Here is an 18,919-nt window from a genome sequence, read left to right on the forward strand (position 1 = left end):
GAGCCATAGGTTCCCGACCCCTGAGCTAGACTCTAAGTAACAGAATCATAGAATAAATAAAAAAGTTGTACAAATACAACAGAGTCTTGTATTTTAAAGATTTTTTTATTCATTGATTTTTTTTAGAGAGGAGTGAGAGAAAAGAAGGCAGAAGGGAAAGAGCAGGAAGCATCAAGTTGTATGTAGTTGCTTCTCAAATGTGCCCTGATTGGGCAAGCCTGGGGCTACAAACCAGCAACCCCAGAACATTTCAAGTGGACACTTTATCCACCGTGCCATCACAGGTTTAGGCTAATATTTTGAATTAGTAGTTTTTTTGTACAAAAGTTTTAAAAAAACCAATGTACCAAAAAACAAACCCAAGTCATAATTTCTTGTTTTCTCAATTAACCATTTTACTCTAAGTTGGTGAAATCATGGATCTAATCTAGAGAAAGTTTTCTGGTTGCAAGATACTTTGCAATGGAGTCATTAATTTAAAATTTTTTTTTAAATTTATTTAATTTTTTAGATTTTATTCATTTTTATTAGAGAGAGGGGGGAAAGAGAGAGAGAGAGAGAGAAAGAGAGAACAGGGGGAGGAGCAGGAAGCATCAACTCCCATATGTGCCTTGACCAGGCAAGCCCAGGGTTTTGAACCGGCGACCTCAGCATTCCAGGTCGACGCTTTATCCACTGCGCCACCACAAGTCAAGCCTGGAGTCATTAATTTTAAGTAAGCTCAAAGTGAACCCTGAATTGGATACAGAAATTTGTGAAACAGTGTTTCCCAAAATTTGAAAAACAAGAGACTTAGGCAGATGGTTACACCAAAAAGAGCGAGTCAAATATTAAAATGGCATCCTGGCCTGACCAGGCAGTGGCGCAGTGGATAGAGCGTCAGACTGGGATGTGGAAGACCCAGGTTCGAGACTCTGAGGTTGTCAGCTTGAGCCCAAGGTCGCTGGCTCGTGTAAGGGGTTACTCGGTCTGCTGTAGCCCCCTCACCCCCCGCCAAGGCATATATGAGAAATCAATCAATGAACAACTAAGGAACCACAACGAAGAATTGATGTTTCTCATCTCTCTCCGTTCCTGTCTGTCTGTTCCTGTCTGTCCCTCTCTCTGACAAAAAAGGAGAAAAAAAAGGCATCCTGAAAATGGTTCACAGGCCCTGGCCGGTTGGCTCAGTAGTAGAGCGTCGGCCTGGTGTGCAGGAGTCCCGGGTTTGATTCCCGGCCAGGGCACACAGGAGAAGCGCCTATCTGCTTCTCCACCGCTCCCCCTCTCCTTCCTCTCTGTCTCTCTCTTCCCCTCCCACAGCCGAGGCTCCATTGGAGCAAAAGTTGGCCTGGGCGCTGAGGATGGCTCCATGGCCTCACCTCAGGTGCTAGAATGGCTCTGGTCGCAACAGAGCAACGCCCCAGATGGGCAGAGCATCGACCCCTAGTGGGCATGCCGGGTGTATCCCGGTCGGGCACATGCGGGAGTCGGTCTGACTGCCTCCCCGTTTCCACCTTCGGAAAAATGCAACAACAAAAAAAAAAATTAAAAAAGAAAATGCTTCATAGCAAAAACTAATTTTCTGTTAGTTTTCATCATATAGGTGAAACTCTTCAGTCAGTAGAGATAGATGGGGGTGGGGGTGCCTGGTTAGGCTGGACCAAGACAATTTCTCTCTGATGTATCCACAAAAGGAAAATGACTTTTTGTGGCTGTTATCTTCAGCAAGACAGTCTAGTCTCAACTGCATTGTGTGTCTGGGAAAAGATAGTAAAAAACTACTTCCATGAGCAGTAACAGGAAACTCTAAGTTTACTCTGGAAAGATGTGATGTCATGGAAGGAGAGCACCGCATGCAGATTTCAACAGATTTTTTTTTTTTTACTGGAAGAATCTATTTGTCATGTTTACACCGTAGGAAAACTGGAGGCCTCCCAAAAAGATCATGCACGAAAAGTAGATTCATAAAAGAAAGTCTACACTTAAAGTCGGCAAAAAATGGCATATATATTTTCAAAAATATACAAAATAATCTCACCATGAAATTCCTTAATTAAAAAAGAAAAAAAAAAGCCTTAATTTGCATGTGACTTAGCACTAATTTCTTAACCATATTCAGTTGTTCTAGTAAACCTTCATTACATATGTTTTAGAATGTTTATTATTTTAAAAAACATGTATTTTTAAGCCACTGCATGAAACCTATATTTGTGCACCTATGTATAAATAACCTCTTTGGTATCTTCTTAGATTTAAGATGCTAAAAGATGAGTAAAACAGTTTTTTTAAAACTTCAGGTCACAGATGAATAAATAATATATTCAAGTTTTCTCAATCACACTACTAAAACCAACATATTAATTTATTCTAGATTTCTAGGTACAAATACAAGTTGATGGTTGGTTTATCAAATCATAAATAAAAATTATTCTTAGAACTGGATCATAATACATGGAATGCCTTAATTTTTCTTAGTTCATATTCTATAAAATAATACGTACTGTATTTTTCGCTCCGTAAGATGTACGGGCATTTTTCCCTCCACTGTTGGGGGGAAAAATAGGCATCTTACGGAGCGAAAAACATGGTAACCATGCCCTCTTACTTGCTTTAAGCTGACATACTGACTTTACAGTCTATACTTTCTTTATAAGAGAGCAGGTAACTCTAGTACAGAAGAAACTATACTGCTTACAAAAATTAGGGGATATTTTTTAGCTTCATATTCATTTTGTATATAATGTGGCATGGGCATGACTTCAGTGGCACGATTTCATTTTTAGTTATCCAGACTGTTGCTTTCAGCCCTGCATTGAGGTCTTCTTGTATATCAGTTTATCGTGTGTTACCAACCATCACATAGTCAGTCACCAGGCTGAACCCCAAGGAGATAACAGCAGAAATAGAATATGGAAGGTGCTGGTTTCTCTTCCTTCTGTTCTCCACCTACAACAATAGCATCAAAATAGAACTGACAGGCACAACCTTGATCTTCTCCCTCTGGGTGTGTCTGTCTCCATTTGTTAATACAAGGCAGACTTCCTTTCTATGTTCAACGAGCATGGCTTTGACATCTTCTGCTAGTGTCATGTGCTGTAAACGTGTAGATTTCCACAGAAAATAACATTCTTCAACCATTTTCCTATTGGCTGTACCACCCTTTGTTTCCTGAATTGTTTCTTCCCAGTGTGAGGTCCTTAGATCAGTAATGCGTGTATTGGAAGGATGAAAACATTCCTTGCTGAGTTTAACTTGAACTTTGTCACAAATGATTTCAGCCTTGTTTTGAAATGGCATTTTGATTATGAGGGCTTTATTACCTTTTCTACTTGCCCAAACATGTCGATGATCATGTTGTCCAGGTCAAAGATAATGGCCCACACGCTTAGCCCTATCCCAACGGCATGATGCTCCAATTTCCCACTACAGTCACGCATGCATAAGGCAGGCCCATGGGCTGCATTTTTTTTTTTTTTTGTATTTTTCTGAAGCTGGAAACGGGGAGAGACAGTCAGACAGACTCCCGCATGCGCCCGACTGGGATCCACCCAACACGCCCACCAGGGGCGAAGCTCTGCCCACCAGGGGGCGATGCTCTGCCCCTCCAGGGCATCGCTTTGCCACGACCAGAGCCACTCTAGTGCCTGGGGCAGAGGCCAAGGAGCCATCCCCAGCGCCCGGGCCATCTTTGCTCCAATGGAGCCTTGGCTGCGGGAGGGGAAGAGAGAGACAGAGAGGAAGGAGGGGGGGTGGAGAAGCAAATGGGCGCTTCTCCTATGTGCCCTGGCCGGGAATCGAACCTGGGTCCCCCGCACGCCAGGCCGACGCTCTACCGCTGAGTGCATTTTTTTCTTATTGTGTTAAAATAAACACATACATTTACTCTTTACTCTTTTAACACTTTTTTTTGTATTTTTTCCAAAGTTAGAAGCAGGGAGGCAGTCAGACAGACTCCTGCATGCGCCCGACCTGGATCCACCTGGCATGCCCACCAGGGGGTGATGCTCTACCCATCTGGGGCGTTGCTCTGTTGTGGCCTGAGCCATTCTAGTGCCTGAGGTGGAGGCCATGGAGCCATCCTCAGTGCCCGGGCCAACTTTGCTCCAATAGAGCCTTGGCTGCTGGAGGGAAAGAAAGAGGCAGAGAGGAAGGAGAGGGGGAAGGGTGAAGAAGCAGATGGGCTCTTCTCCTGTGTGCCCTGACCAAGAATCGAATCCGGGATTTCCACACATTGGGCCAAGGCTCTACCACTGAGCCAACTGGCCGGGCCTCTTTTAACACTTTTTAAATGTACAGTACTGTTAAGTATATGCAGATAGTTGTACCACAGACCTCTAGAACTTTTGCTTTTTGTATTAGTGAAACAGTATACACATGAAACGATTCATTTTCCTGCCTCCATTCCCTGGCAACCACCATTCTGTTTTCTTTGAGTTTGATTACTTTAGATAACTCATATAAGTGGAATCATGTGTATGTCTTTCTGTGATTGGCTTATTTCACTTAGCATAATGTCCCCAAGGTTCATCCATGTCGTATCATATGACAGGATTTTCTTTTTGAAGGCATAATAATATTTCATTGTATGTATAGAACACATTTTCATCATCCATTCATCTGTGGATGGACATTTAGGTTGCTTCCACATCTTGGCTATTGTGAATAATTCTGCAATGACTGTGGTGTACAAATATCTCTTTGATATCCTGTTTTTAATTCTTTTGGATATATACTCAGAAATGAGATTACTGGATCATATATGGTAGTACCATTTTTAACTTTTTTTTTTTTGTATTTTTCTGAAGTTGGAAATGGGGAGGCAGTCAGACAGACTCCCACATGCGCCTGACTGGGATCCACCCGGCATGCCCACCAGGGGGCGATGCTCTACTCATCTGGGGCGTTGCTCTGTTGCAACCAGAGCCATTCTAGTGCCGAGGCAGAGGCCACAGAGCCATCCTCAGCGCCCGGGCCAACTTTACTCCAGTGGATCCTTGGCTGCAGGAGGGGAAGAGATTGACAGAGAGGAAGGAGAGGGAGAGGGGTGGAGAAGCAGATGGGCGCTTCTCCTGTGTGCCCGGGGGGGGGGGGGATCGAACCCAGGACTCTTGCATGCCAGGCCAACGCTCTACCACTGAGCCAACTGGACAGGGCCTCTTTTGGCTTTTAAGTCTTAAACTGTGAGGACTTTTGTCAACTGTCTTCCACAGTTATACATAAGTTTTAAGTTTGATGCAGTCCCTTTTGTCTATTGTTGGTTTTTGTTTGTCTTTTGGTATCCTATCTAAGAACTTATTGCCCATTCAGTCTGTACGGCCAGGGGCCACCGCTGTCATGGCCGTGCTCATGCAGGTTCACATTAGATTCGGGCACACGGTAAAGAAACAGTGGAGCCAAAAAATAGTGGGCCATTCCTTTATTCTAGCCTCACAAGGCAGCTGGGCCGGTGAGTAAACACACAGTGGGAAAACACTTCCCTTTCCATTCAGGGCTCCCAAAGCCACTGACTCATCCGGTTTTTCCTAGAATCAAAGGCTCCCACCAGTCTTAGTCACCTCTGGTTCCCTATCTGCCAACATGGCTTCTTACTCCGCAAAATTAGCTTCTCTCTCCTTCCCTTCCATCTTGGCTTCTTCTTCCTTCTAAAAAACTACCTGGGCCCACAAAGACCCGTCCAGCACACGTTAGCATAACAAAGGCACTTCCCAGGCAGGAACGCAATCCACAATCAACTGCCCTGTTCTGAGGGCAAGCACACATTTGGTTGCCCAGCCACATTTAAACAATAAAAGTGAGCAAACTCAAATAACACAGATTTTACAAACTTGTTTGCCCAACACTATCTCATAAAACTTTCCCCCTGTATTTTCTTCTGGGAGTTTAATAGTTTCAGATCTTATATTTAGGTTTTTAATCCATTTTGAGCCCTTTTTTTCAAATTTTTAAAAAATACTTTATTTTTGGTTTTTGAGAAGGAGAGAGGAAGAGAAAGGTGAGGCGAGGAGTGGGAAGCATCAACTCGTGGTAGTTACTTCTTGTATGTGCCTTGACCAGGCAAGACCAGGGTTTTGAACTGGCATTGAACTCAGCATTCCAAGTTGATGCTTTTATCTACTGTGCCACCATAAGTTGAGTCAAGTTTTTTATATGGCATAAGATAAGGGCCTGTCTCCACTCTTTTGCATGTGGATAGCCAGTTTTTCCAGTACGATTTGTTTGAGAGACTATGTTTTCCCCATTTTGTAGTCTTGGCACCCTTGTCAAAGATTATTGGACCATACAAGGATTTATATCTGGGCAGTCTATTCTGTTTCATTGGTCTATATGCCAGTACCACACTGTTTTAATTATTGTAGTTTTATAATATGTTTTGAAATCAGGACATGTCAGTCTTCCAGCTTCCCTCATTTTTCCCCAATATTTTGCTTATTTGTGGTCCTTTGAGATTTTATATGAATTTTGGGATATTTTTTTCCTCCTTCTGCAAAAGATGCCTTGGGATATTGATAGGGACTGCACTGACTCTGTAGGTTGCTTTGAGTATTATGGATATTTTAACATTATAGTCAATCTTCTAGTCCCTGAACATAGGATATATTTTCATTTATTTATGTCTCCTTTAATTTCTCTCAGTAATGTTTTATCGTTTTCAGTGTGCAAATCTTTCACCTCTTTGTGAAGCTTATTTCTAAGTATGTTATCCTTTTTGATGCTATATTGTAAATAGGATTGTTTTCTTTACTTTTTAATAGATATAACCCTTTTAAAATTAAAACAAGAAGAAACCTTTTTTTTAATGGCAGTCTGGTCTAGTCTAGTACTTTCCCACTAGTTTTTGCATGCTCTTCTGATTCCTTTTTATATTTGTCTCTTAATGAGTTCTCAGGATTGATGCAAAAATTGAGCAGGTCATTTTCTGTTAGCTCCTTGTAGTCAAAGGACCATTGTGGCAATATTCATCCTAACAGAGCTGCTGAAGTTTTATTCCCTATGGAGCCACTAAATTTGGCAGCTGTTAGATGGTACTATTTTGGATATGACAAGTGCAGAGAATAAACTTAGATATATTAGAATATGTTTCTCATGAGATCTTTGGCTGGTGGTTCTCAAAGTATGGGCTCCAACTAGGAACATCTGCATCTCCTGGGAATTTGTTAGGAATTCAACTTTTGGGCCCTGGCCAGTTGGCTCAGTGGTTGAGTGTTGGCCCGTCATGTGGGTGTCCCAGGTCCATTCCCAGACAGGACACACAGGAGAAGCACCCATCTGCTTCTCAACCCCTCCCCCTCTCGCTTCTCTCTCTCTCTCTCTCTCTCTCTTCCCTTCCTGCAGCCATGGCTTGATTGATTTGAGTACATTGGCCCTGGGTGCTGAGGATGGTTCAGTGGCGAGCCTCTGCCTCAGGCGTTAAAAATAACGTGGTTGTGAGCATGGCCTCAGATGAGCAGAGCATCAGCTCCAAATGGGGGTTGCTGGGTAGATCCTGGTCAGGGCACATGCAGGAGGAGTCTATCTCCCCTCCTCTCAAAGAAAAGGAAAAAAAAAAATTAAAGAGCTCACCTCAGGCCTACTGAATCAGAAACTTGGTGTAGGGGGTATGTAATCTTCATTTTAAAGTGATTCTGATACACACTAAGTTATACCACCTAGGAATTCTTTAAAAAATCCCCCCCCAATCTCTGTAGTGTACCAGTATCCCTTTGCATTATCTGTCACCTTTTTAAAATTTTTATTTTTCAATTACTTTAATTTATTTTGTATTAGTTTCACATGTACAGCGTAGTGGTTAGGCAATCATATACTTTACAAAGTGGTCCCCCTGATATTTCAAGTCCCCACCTGGCACCATACATAATTATTGTAATCTTATTGACTGTATTTCCTATGCTGTGTTCTGCATCCCTGGGACTGTTTTGTGATGACTAGTTTGTGGTCTTAATTCCTTCACCTTTATCACCCAGCCCCCAATCCCTCTACCCCCTGGCAACCATCAGTCAGTTCTTTGTAGCTATGAGTCTGTTTCTATTTTTTTGTTCATTTATTTTGCACTTTAGATTCCACATATAAGTGAAATCATATAGTATTTATCTTTCTCTTTCTGACTCATTTCACTTAACATAATACCCTCTAGGTTAGTAATTTTCAACATTTTTTACTTCATGGCACATCTGATTACTAAAATTCTGTGGCACACCAAAAAAATATAACTATTGCCAATCTGAACCCCCCAAATGGTTTAATTTTGATTGATTTACAAAATAACATAATAATATTAATTACCTACCCTTTTTGTTCCAGAATGACTTTTTTTTTAAAAATTGAGTGCCGTGTTAAAAAAAAAATTGAGTGCCTATATTTATATATAAGGATTTCTGGTACCAAGAATTAACCAATCAGACACAACCTTACTATGCAACATGATCAAAAGATGCAACTCTGTTATATGGTCTATATTTTTGTGGTTCAGGACAGGGCATTTATATTGTGTTGGCTATTGCCATTTTTTTATTTGACAATCTAAGGGAAAAGAGATCAGTGCCCCTGACTAAATAGTCAGGACTTACATGTTTTAAAAATTCTTGTGATATAACCATTGAAAATTACTGCTCTGGGTCCATCCATGCTGTTGCAAATGGTAAGATTTCATTCTTTTTTGTGGCTAAATAATACTCCACTGTGTGTATGTACCACAGTTTTTCTATCCACTCTTCTATTGATGGACACTTGGGCAGCTTCCATAACTTGGCAATTGTAAATAACTCAGCATTAAACATAGGGGTGCATATATTTATTTGAATTAGTGTTTTTTATTTCTTTGAATATATACCCAGAAGTGAAATTGCTTGATCATAAGGCAGGTTTTTTTGTTTTGTTTTTTTTTTGTATTTTTCTGAAGCTGGAAACGGGGCAGTTTTTTTTTAAGCCTGAAGTGGGGGACAGACGGACAGGAAGGGAGAGAGATGAGAAGCATCAGTTCTTCATTGTGGCATCTTAGTTGTTCATTGATTGCTTTCTCATATGTGCCTTGACCAGGGGGCTCCAGGCAAGCCAGTGACCCCTTGCTCAAGCCAGCGACAAGTGACCTTTGGGCTCAAGCCAGCAACCCCGTGCTCAAGCCGGTGAGCCCAAGCTCAAGCCAGCAACCTTGGGGTTTTCAACCCGGGTCCTTAGTATCCCAGGCCGATACTCTGTCCACTGCGCCACTCCCTGGTTTGGCAAGACAGTTGTTTTGTTGTTTTTGTTTGTTTGTTTATTTTTTTACAGGGACAGAGAGAGTCAGAGAGAGGGATAGAGAGGGACAGACAGACAGGAACAGAGAGAGATGAGAGGCATCAATCATCAGTTTTTCGTTGCGACACCTTATTTGTTCATTGATTGCTTTCTCATATGTGCCTTGACCATGGGACTACAGCAGACCGAGGAACCCCTTGCTCGAGCCAGTGACCTTGGGTCCAAGCTGGTGAGCTTTGCTCAAACCAGATGAGCCTGCGCTCAAGCTGGCAACCTCAGGGTCTCGAACCTGGGTCCTCTGCATCCCAATCTGACACTCTATCCACTGTGCCACCACCTGGTCAGGTGCAAGACAGTTTCATTTTTTATTTTTTGAGGAACTTCCATACTGTTTTCCATAGTGGCTGCACCATTCTGCATTTGCACCAACAGTGCACGAGGGTTCCCTTTCCTCCACATCCTCGCCAGCACTTGTTGTTTGTTGATTTATTGTTGATAGCCATTCTGACAAGTATGAGGTAATATCTCATTGTGGTTTTTATTTGCATTTCTCTGATGATTAGTGACACTGAGCATTTTTTTCATATATATTGACCATATTTATATGGTCTCTTTGGAGAAGTATCTGTTCAGGTCCACTGCCCATTTTTTAATTGGATTGTTTGAGGATTTTGGGGGGGTTGAGTTTTATGAGTTCTTAATTAAATATGGATATTAACCTCTATCTTTCAGCTTTTATTTTTCCTTTTGCTTCTGCCTCCTGTGATGCACTGTTGCTTTAACTCTCGTGGTCTCTTTAGGTTCCCTTTCTTCTCTCTTTGAATGTATTAATTTTGGCAGGAAGATTTGGAGTTAAGGAACTCTAGATTGAAATTCTGGCTCTATTGTGTAACCTTGGGCTGGTTAAGTAGCCTTTCTAGACTTCAACTTCCTCAATTGTAAAATTGTGAGTGAGGGTTAAATAAGTTAAATATCAGTTGCTTTTACAAGTTTAGGCGCTCAAAAAATGCCTACTGTTTTCTCCCTTTTTTCCGTTGTTACTCTGCTCCCATACCCCTGCACAGAAATACTCCTCTCCTTTTTCCATGACATATTCTCTGCAGGTTATTTCCTTTTAGTATCATTTTTTGGACATCAATCTTCATGGGTATCTGTGAAATCTCACCGTGTAAAATTGGGAGTAAACCAAGTACATAAAAATGTGAGGTGCCTTGTGAAGGGAGAATTACAAATGGCTATTGAAGTAAGGCTAGTATAGGTTATTTCCATTAGTCACTCCCTGCAGACACAATGAGATTCTATTTTAGACAGTTCCAGTAATACAAAAAGTAGTTTGGTCCATAGCAAGGGTGTGGGATATTATCTTCATTTTTCGTGCACACTCTTATAATGATTTTTGCAAAAGAAAAACTGGTCCTGCATCTTGATAAGGGAGGGAACACAAAAAGCTTTAATTTGCCAAATTCTAGGACTACCTTCTATATTGAGAGAGCCATTGAAGGCTGTTTCAGAAAGATAGAGAGCCTGAGTGGGATAGAGCGGAAAGAGGAGCAAGTCTTTCTAAATTCACATTGTCCCTTCTGACCAGTGCCAAGATCTCATGCTTTGGATGTACACTGTAAGTTTGCAGTGAGCAATATTGTTAAGATCTCTTTACAAATGTCTTGTTTGATGTTTTGCTTTGGTGGCCAAGGTTCCTTTGAGTATGGATATGATTACTTTAGGTTTATAAGCTAACTTCATGGACTTAGTTCTAATGTTACTGCTGTGATCAACTCAAAAGTTCCACATGATCAGGAACTGTTTCCTTCATCTACTGATATGTAACAAACCACACAACAAAACTTGGTGACTTAAAATAACAATTTTATCATTTTTTATTGCCCTTTGGGTAGACAGGGCTTAGTGGGGGAGTTCTGCTAGTCTTGCTTGAGGTCTCTAGAGTCATCTGGAGACTCAGTTGGGACGGCTAGATCTTTCTCCCTCTCAATGTAGTCTCAGCAGTTCCTCTTTTCAATGCTTATAAAAAGTCCACAAGACTTTGGCCTGACCTGTGGTGGCGCAGTGGATAAAGCATCGACCTGGAAATGCTGAGGTCGCCGGTTCGAAACCCTGGGCTTGCCTGGTCAAGGCACATATGGGAGTTGATGCTTCTAGCTCCTCCCCACCTTCTCTCTCTGTCTCTCTCTCCTCTCTCTCTCCCTCTCTGTCTCTCTTTCTCCCTTTCTCTCTCCTCTCTAAAATGAATAAATAAAATAAAATAAAAAGTCCACAAGACTTTTTATATAGCAGCTTAGGGAAACTAAATGTGACAGTTCCAACAGGGAAGAAATGGATAGGCCCAGAACTGGCATAGTTTGTCACATTCTCTTTTTTTTATTTTTTATTTTTATTTGAGAGAGAGAGAGAGAGAGAGAGAGAGAGAGAGAGAGAGAGAGAAGGTGGGGAGGAGCAGGAAGCATCAACTCCCATATGTGCCTTGACCAGGCAGGCCCAGGTTTTGAACTGGCGACCTCAGCATTCCAGGCCAACACTTTACCCAGTGAGCCACCACAGGTCAGGCACATTCTCTTGGTGAAAGCAAACAACAGACTGGTCTAGAGTCAGTGTGGGAGGGAACTACACACGGGCAAGAATACCACGAAGTATGGTTCTTTGAGGTCCATCTTCAGAGATTGACTACTACAGGTACCATATCTATTTTATGTTCTAATACAATGTTTTTCAACTGCCCAATGATTATAGACTCTATAATCTTCATACAACATCAGGGTGGTTCACTCTTTTGCAGACCTGCACTGGTCCATGGACCAACGGTTGAAAACCACTGCTCTAATATATATCCTAAAGTAGGCACTCAATAAATATACATATTTATGGCTTGAGTCAGTGGTTAGACAGACCAACTGACATATTGGTGTATAGATCACTGACTGCTCTTGTTTTATTTGGGTGAGGCTCCTGTGATTCTTAGGGCTCAGATACCCATGCTTGTGCCTTTATAGTACTCATCCTGCAACACATGTCTTTCTAAGAAACAACTTGAGTGGTCAGAGGGCAGATATTCCTGTAGACTCTTGGGGCATTGTAATCCAAGGATGGAAAAAATAATCACTCTTTATTGGACTGTGTGCTGGCTACTATACTTTACATATGTTGTTATTTAATATAACAACTTTGTGAAATAGGTATTTCTTCTTAAAAATTGGACACTAAGGATAATGAACTTGCATAAGGTCACACAGGTAGTGACACAGGTGATACATTTAAATTGCAGTCTAATTCTAAAGCTAAAACACGGACTTGCTTATTATATTAATTATTTAGAGTTTCTCTTGATTAGGCACAGATCATAAGGTAATATCAGAGGGTTTCTCAATAGCAGTACTTTTAACATTTGGGGCTGGATGGCTTTATTGTAAAGGCTGTCCTATGCATTATAGGAGGTTTAGCAGCATCCCTGGCCTTTACCCACTAGATGCCAGTGCACTCCCCACACCCAGTTGGAACAACTAAACATGTCTCCAGACTTTGCCATATGTCCTCTGGGGGAGCCACCTCCCGTTGAAAACCACTGGTAAATTACTTCATGGTTTGCTGTCTTCTTTAATTTTATATCTCACCAAGACCTGGCAGTGGCTTCAAACCCTCTTATTCTCATAATAACTATAATAGTACTGTCTGGTTCTAATGGTCTTGAATCATGCCTTTCTGCCATTGCCTCTCTCGTCTTTTGCCTTGTCTTTTTGCTTTTGTCTGTGATTTCAATAAATCAAATGCATCTGTATAAAGTAGTGTTTGTAAGGACTTTTTACACAGGTATCGATTCAGCAGGCATTTAGATCTCTGAGATAACCACCATTAGTGCTAGTGAAAAGAAGGCAATTTACTTTCTAATTATAGTGTGGGGGTGCATAAATATTTATCAAGCTGGGAATTAAATGGCTTCCAGGCACCACAGAGTTAATCTTTAGGGTAGTTTTGATTGACATGCAGGAGGATGCTAATGTGTGATTCTTTTGGGGAACGGGGGAGGAGAGTGGAAATTGCAGTTTCTCTACTAATTGTACTTTAGGTGTCACTTATGACAATTTCATGTTGTCTAGACAGAGGAAATGGTGGAGAAATTATTCCACTGGAGTCAAATGCTTAGTCCAAAAGGAATCAAGAAGGTTGGTGAAGTCAGGATCAGGATAAAAGGGCAAGTAGTATGCCCCCAGAGGTGATGCAGTGAAAGTCAAATGTCTCTAAGAGAAGAAGCAGTTCAGAGTGAACCCAGCCTATAAGAAAGTGACAACGGTACTCTGAGCTTTGTCTTAGCTCAGGGGCTAATAGTGGATTGTTTGGCGGTCCCCACTGGAATCTCTGTCCTCTTGTCTATTTCTGTGAACTCCAGAAACCTAATTACTTGAACAAACATGAACCAGGAAGGCTGGTTCTTTGCCTCTGGTTAATGTCCCAATCCACTGTGCATTCTTTTTCCTCATTGTTATAAGGAAACATTCACTAACTCTTTGCTCTCACGGTGTTGGCTCTAAGGTTTTGCTTCATATTATAGAGTATAGTGTTTGTACTATACCAGGGTCAGTAGCCTGTCACTTAAGACAATTGTCTTTGGTCAAGGATTTTTAAACTTTTAGGTCAGGAACTGTGAAAGATAATCTAAGAAGAAATGTACAGGTTTGCTGTTACTGATTGATAAATGACTCTACCAGTATATTCTTTGTAGACTTAGTAGGTCTAGAGATAGACCCTTTTGGAATTGTCTGTTCTGAATAAAATTAGCTGAGAATTCAGGATTATTGAATTCTGTCAGTCAGTTTGGGTGGGGAGTATCAGTCAATCACAATGTACTACCTCTTAATTAAAGTCTAAACCTGTATATCACAGATGCTGTTTGTGGGGAGTATGTGCATGTGAGTATCAGAACTAGCTGTGGAACTTGTCATTGCTCCACTCTTACTCAGCCTTTCGTGAAGAGCCTCTGATCTAAATTCCTAGTTGAAAAAAAAAATCTATGGTCTGTGAGCAGACTGCCCTATTCTCTCTCCCAGAGAAAATGGATTTGAAGGCAGAGTGAATATGTCCATGCAGATAATTTTAGGCCTTTGAGTTCAGATACTGATAAAAGTGAGTTTTTATTACAGATTGAAGTTTCATAACAATAGTGCAATGTGTTAAGGATATACAAGAGCTAAGCATAGTACCAACCAATCATTTTACAGTCGTATTAAAAATAACCACCTGCCAAACAGTAGCAGAGGGTCATATATTCCCAGAAGGATTTGGCTTTTTAGTAGATTAGACTTTTGTGTAGCTAGATACAGATTTGCACACCACATATGAATTCTGTTCCTCAGCGTCTTCCCTTTGGTGTCTGTGATTATGTTGTGCTCTGATGTTTTACCATCTATATCGCTCATTACGCAAGAGGCTTGAGGGATATATTGTTTTGTAAAGATATTTTAAAGCTTTTCTGGTGTAAGGCATTGTTTTGAGCTCCATGAGTTGTTTATGTTGATGATAGTAAAATAAGGCCTATCCACTCAACATGCTCCGTGAGTTCTCTCTGTAGTGTGTCTGGTTTTTTCCTGAGAGGTTAACTTTTCAGGAGTGCCACCTGGCCTTGGTCCACCCCACAGCAAGGGGCAGGAATTGCCTGCCTGCCAGGCTCTGCTGCCAATTGCATTATGTGCTGCAAGTGCACCCCTAGAAAAGTGAGGGGCCCTGCAGCAATCAGATGCATACCTGTCGTTGGATAACTTAAACGATAATTGCCAGTGTGTGAAATGGGGAGGCTCTGATGCCTCCGCTTTAAAGCAGAGATGTCAATTTGGAAATCATAATAGAGGTGTCGTTTCAGAACACACAATTATTTTTTACAAAGAATAAGGGCTGTCATCTCCCAGCCCAGGCATGCGCTAAGTCAGAGATCTGGAGCTTGCAGAGTGGGATTCAGAAATTAAGAAAGCAAGGTTGCATCCTGGTTTCTTTGGTCCGCTGCTCCTTCATCCCCCTGAAAACATTGCCCTTGTTCTCCAGTGAGGTCTCTTTAGGCAATACACTCACTGTCCAGGAGCATCAGTGGTAGCTTCCCAGGCAAGTAGTAGCCTCTGACCTTATGATTTAATAAGCCTCCCAGGGACCAGTCTGTGCTGCACTTATCAGGACAACTATGCCAGCACTTTAACCTGAGTGGTTTGTGACCACAGGGATGAAAGGTTATGTAAGCAGTTTCTGAAACCTTCTTCCTTCAGGAATTTCAGTGTGAGTGTTTGAACAGCTGGCAACCTTTGAAAGTCACTGGGTCAATGAGGGGCAATCAGATATGTCTTCTTATTCTTCCAAATCTACTTAGGCCTGCTGATTTATTCTCTTAGATATTTACTGGTCTCCTGTTATATGTTAGTTAGGATGTGAATTTTAACGGGGATGAAAAGATGACTTGGACTCAGTACCTGTTTTCCTGTAGTCCAGTCGCAGAGATTGAGACACAGGTAACAGCAGTACAAGGTGACTTTGGGAGAAGGTATTTTAATTGAGGTCTCAAAATGTTATGGAGTATTGAGGAAGAGAGGATGAACTTCTAGCTGGGCGAGTCAGGTATTTGAGCTGTAGGATTTTTACAGGTTCAGATGGAGAAGAACTTTCCATAAAGAAGAAACGGCCAAGTAAAATACATAGATAGTGAGGGTGTTTAGTTTAGCTGGAGCAGTGGTTCCCAAAAGTGTGGCCTGGAATCCCTGAAGTCAAAACTAAAATGCTGTTATCCTTTATCTTTTTCACTTACTCTTTCATAAGTGTTCAGTGGAATTTTCTAGAGGCTACGTAATGAGTAATGAGGTTATTAGCATGATGGCTAATGAACTCTGTGCTTGTATACTAAAATTTTCTGTTTTAATTTTAATAGAGTCCATAATGATAGATAAAACCCTATAAACAAGAGCTCTTTGGGCTCCTCAATAATTTTTTTTAGAGGTTAAAGAAGTTCTGAGACCAGAAACTTGGAAAACCCATGGACTAGAGCAGACAGTATATCCAAAAGAAATGAGAGATTTGGCTACATAGCTTTGGATGCCAAGCTGAGGAATTTTGATTTTACTTTCCTACGCAGAAGGGTGCTATTAGTCTGGCTTTGGTTCCCCTGAACTAAAATAAAATAGCAGATGTCACCCAGACATCAAAGCCAGGCTGGGAAGTTACTCTTTATCATGGGGCACCAGTGGCATCTTAGTGTCTAGGGCGCAGGCTTTCCGTATTAGTGTAGGTCACAGAGTTCTGGCATTTGTTTGTTTACAGTGTTTCGAGAAGATCTGAGCCTGTTTATTGACTGTAGGATATTGATTTTCTGTGATCTGACAACTAGTTAAAAGGATATTATTATTCAGTAAGGAATAATTGTCACTGGCTTGTTATTCTGTCTATACTAACACCCAAACTCTTCAACTCTGATAGTCATTGAACTTGAAACACTGAATCTTTCCTTTTGTATAACCCATCTTATCTGCCTGACAATGTAATTCTTTTCCCAGAGCTTTCTGCCACTATTTTTTACTGTTTTCCTAGACATCAAAGGATACAGCTGATTTAGGGAACCTCCTTACACATATTCAAAGTATTAATCAGGGAAGAAAGAAATACTTGTATTTAAAATTTTAGAAATTTTGTAGCTTCAGTTTTGTTACTATGACTTACGATTTTAGTAGGGTTTAATAACTATATTTTGAGCCTGACCAGGTGGTGGCGCAATGGATAGAGCATTGGACTGGGATGTGGAGGACCCAGGTTCGAGACCCCGATGTCGCCAGCTTGAGTGCAAGCTCATCTGGTTTGAGCAAGGGGTCACTTGATCTGCTGTAGCCCCCCCCCGTCAAGGCACATATGAGAAATCAATCAATGAACAACTAAGGAACCACAACGAAGAATTGATGTTTCTCATCTCTCTGTTTCTGTCTGTCCCTATCTGTTTCTCTCTCTGACTCTCTGTTTCTCCCCCCCCCCCCACAAATTATATTTTGAGAACTCACTGTAGTGTGTAAAAATTTTGATTTTGAGTTTTTTTAAAATTTATTCCTTAGTGACTTCACCTTACCTTTCAAAGTCTTTTAGAGTAGTGGTGGGCAAACGCGAAGGGCCAGGTAGTAAATATCTTAGGCCTGTCTCTATCAGCATTACTCAGCTCTGCCTTGTTAGCTCCAAAGCAGCAGTAAATGAATGGATGTAGTTGTCTTTGAAAAAAAACCTCTATTTATAACAACAGGTTATCTGGCTCACTGGCCTGCAGTTTACCAAACCTCTTAGAGCATTAGGGCAACTTGCTATTTGAAGAAAGTCTTTTTTTAAGAGAATTCTTTAGAAAATGAATAGTTTTTAGTTGCTTATTTTTAGATTTAGATTTAAATTTTTAAATAATTTAAGATGTGTTGAAAAGTTGCAAAAACAATGCAAAGAATTCCCCTGTACTTTTCATTCATGTTCCCTAGATACCATATTTACTTTATTATTCTCTTTTGATTTGTCTGTATATGAACATGGTTATGGTTTTTATATTTATATGTTTGTGGTTATTATATTTTCTTAAATATTGAATTTTCTTAAAGGAGTGTTTGTATAGTTTGATAGAACAGTGGACTCCAGACTTTAAAAAAAGTCTGTCAGTAAAAGTGTTTTGAACAATCTGTGTGTGTTATACATTATGGTTATATGTTATAAATCAAAAGTTTTAATATTTTCTTTCTACTCCAGTAGATCCAAGTAGCACAACCCCTGGTATACCTCATTTGAACACCACTAGTCTAGAGAATGAACCAGGCAGACTTGTAAAGAAAAGTTTTGTTTTTGTTTTTCTGTCAGAGCTTCTGTGACTCTTTAAAACATTTCTAAATTGAGATTGTAGATCAAAATGAAATGGTAGCTTCAAACTTGAACAAGCTTATTTGAGCCCTTCCTAAGTCTAACCTGATTCCACATAACAAATTGAATGGTAGATCGTTAAGTCCAGTCAAATTTGTGGTGGCCAGAGCAGAAGGTACAGCCATCGCATTCCATTTTCTTGTGTCATTTTCTCCAGAAGGCTTTGCAAGAAGCATACTGTAGGAGAGAACAGTCTTTCTTTGGCATTCCTAGGAGTGGTGATGATATTTACTCATCTAGTAACTCTAGTGTTTTTGTTTTTTTTTTAGTGAGAGAAACAGAGAGAGACAGAGAGGGGGACAGATAGGGACAGACAGGAAGGGAAAGAGATGAGAAGCATCGATTCTTCGTTGAGGCACCTTAGTTGTTCATTGATTGCTTTCTCATATGTGCCTTGACTGGGGGGCTTATAGCTGAGCCAGTGACCCCTTGCTTAATCCAGCAACCTTGGCCTTCAAGCCAGCAACTTTTGGGCTCAAACCAGTGACTATGGGGGCATGTGTATGATCCCACACTCAAGCTGGTGAGACCACGTTCAAGCTGGATGAGCCTGCGCTCAAGCCGGTTATCTCGGGGCTTTCAAATCTGGGTCCTCTGAGCCTCAGGCCAACGCTCAATCCACTGTGCCACCTCCTGGTCAGGCATCTAGTTCTGTTTTTATTCAGCACCAATTGTAGAAGTCTTTTTATTCCTCCAGGTAGTACTTGTGTTGTAGCTGTAGACAACTTCATGTTTCATCAGTAGTATGTGGAGGAGGGGAGTGTGCTAGTCATATTGATTGGCTTTCCTGATT

The 18,919-nt window shown here is 41.0% G+C and overlaps 1 protein-coding gene and 1 pseudogene across 18 annotated transcripts in view; one reads left to right on the forward strand and one right to left on the reverse strand.

Annotated features, from left to right (window-relative positions):
- The window catches only part of AMBRA1 (autophagy and beclin 1 regulator 1), a 229,519-nt gene that overhangs the window by 85,176 nt on the left and 125,424 nt on the right, over window positions 1-18,919 (forward strand). The window lies entirely within an intron of this gene.
- Window positions 2,593-3,419, reverse strand: LOC136389655 (N-acylneuraminate-9-phosphatase pseudogene; annotated as a pseudogene).

This window comes from Saccopteryx leptura, chromosome 1 (assembly GCF_036850995.1).
Source record: "Saccopteryx leptura isolate mSacLep1 chromosome 1, mSacLep1_pri_phased_curated, whole genome shotgun sequence".
Classification (NCBI taxonomy): Eukaryota; Metazoa; Chordata; class Mammalia; order Chiroptera; family Emballonuridae; genus Saccopteryx; species Saccopteryx leptura.